At 36.8% G+C, this 1,670-nt stretch overlaps 1 pseudogene; it reads right to left on the reverse strand.

The window, feature by feature from the left end:
- Positions 1-1,284: 1,284 nt before the first annotated feature.
- On the reverse strand, positions 1,285-1,385 carry LOC147003787 (U6 spliceosomal RNA; annotated as a pseudogene).
- Between the last annotated feature and the right edge of the window lie 285 nt (positions 1,386-1,670).

The raw sequence follows: 1,670 nt of genomic DNA on the forward strand, positions 1-1,670 counted from the left end.
CTTTCCAACCAGAGTTAAAGGTAAAAGTGAAATGTGTTGATCCTTCTTTGTTTCTTGTAATAATTCATGACTCCAACAAACAAGTATTTTGATTACAGAACATAGTCTGCTGTGAAGAGAAACAAAGCTGCAAGAGCATTGGGACTGTTCTCTCGTATCTATCTTGACAGAAAAGAGGTCATTTTCCATCCTGTTGGAGAGAGGACACATCTACTCTGGTGAATGGGCACCCTTTGCACTAAAGCCTTCAGAATTGTGTACTTTCTGATTTCTTAAACTCCTATAAAACTGAATAAAGAACTTTCCCCATCCCCCAAATAACAGCCTGAGTTTCCATTAATGACATGACAAATTGTCTTTTTGTTTGTTTGCTTGCTTGTTTGTCTGAGACCGGGTTGATATGTGTAGCCCTGACTGTCCTAGAAATCACTTTGAAGACCAGGCTGGCCTCAAACTCTGAAATCTGCCTGTCTCTGCCTCCCAAGTGCTGGGATCGAAGGCATATGCCACCATTGCCAGGCAAGACAAACTCTCTTAATTGAAAGTACAATTAAGAGAAGAAATGTCTTTGATTTCTCATGTTGGTTGATTACCACTTTGTTTTGATTTTTGTTTCATGTGGAACTTTTTCTCAATGTCGTAAATGTTTCCTTTGTCCATAAAATATAATATCAAATTTGGTGAAGAGTTGCAAGGGTAGGTCAAAGATAAGTGGATTATTTTTACCCAAGTCGTATGTTGTCCCATCTACTCAATTTAAATCATATGTAATTTTAGGTCTTATAAAAAAAGGTGGTAATACTTGAAATTTGCTAAATGTTGTAGATTTTATTCGAGGGACAATACTTCATATTATACAAGTGTACCCAAATGATCAAACTCGGGACTGTTAGTATTGATACAGTAATTTGTTTTAATCTGGGAGCTGTGTACCTCTCCACAGACTGGATACTGCCACTCTGGGAGTTTCCTCCATGTTCAGGTTCAGGTGCACTCAGTGATGGTGTCATTTTAAGGTCTTTTTGTCCAGAATTTTTTTTTTATGTTTTCTGGGGTGGTGGTTATTGTTTGTTTGGGATGTTTTTGTTTTTGTTTTTGTTTTTGTTTTTTTTTTTTGTTCTGAGACAGCTTTTCTATGTGCTACCCTATCTGTTCTGGAATTTGTTCTATAGGACTGATAGGAACTCAGATTCCTTTGCTTCTGCCTCCTGAGTGATGAGATGAAAGGTATGCTTGTTGATATTTTTTAAACCTTAATATTTTGTAAATGAACTTTAGGAGTGAGACAATGAAGTACAAAAAAATAGACCCACTTGCACAGGGGCCATGCTAATCTTTACTGTATCATTCCAATTTTATATATGTGCTGCAGAAATTGATAAAACAACTTTGGAAAACAATCTGGAAGTTTCTCAGGTAACTGGAAAGAGTTCTACCTGAAGACTCAGCTTTACCACTACTGGGCATATGCCCAAAACATACTCCAACACATAACAAGTGCACATGCTGCACCATCTTTATAGCAGACATTTTATTATAGACAGAAACTGGAAACAACCCAGATGTCCCTCAACAGAGAAATGGATACAGAAAGTATGGTACATTTACACAATTGAATACTATAAAGCTATCAATGAGTTCATGAAAAGCACAGACAAATGGATGGAACT

Source organism: Mus caroli, unplaced genomic scaffold, assembly GCF_978045245.1.
Source record: "Mus caroli unplaced genomic scaffold, Mus_caroli_1 scaffold_7, whole genome shotgun sequence".
Lineage (NCBI taxonomy): Eukaryota > Metazoa > Chordata > Mammalia > Rodentia > Muridae > Mus > Mus caroli.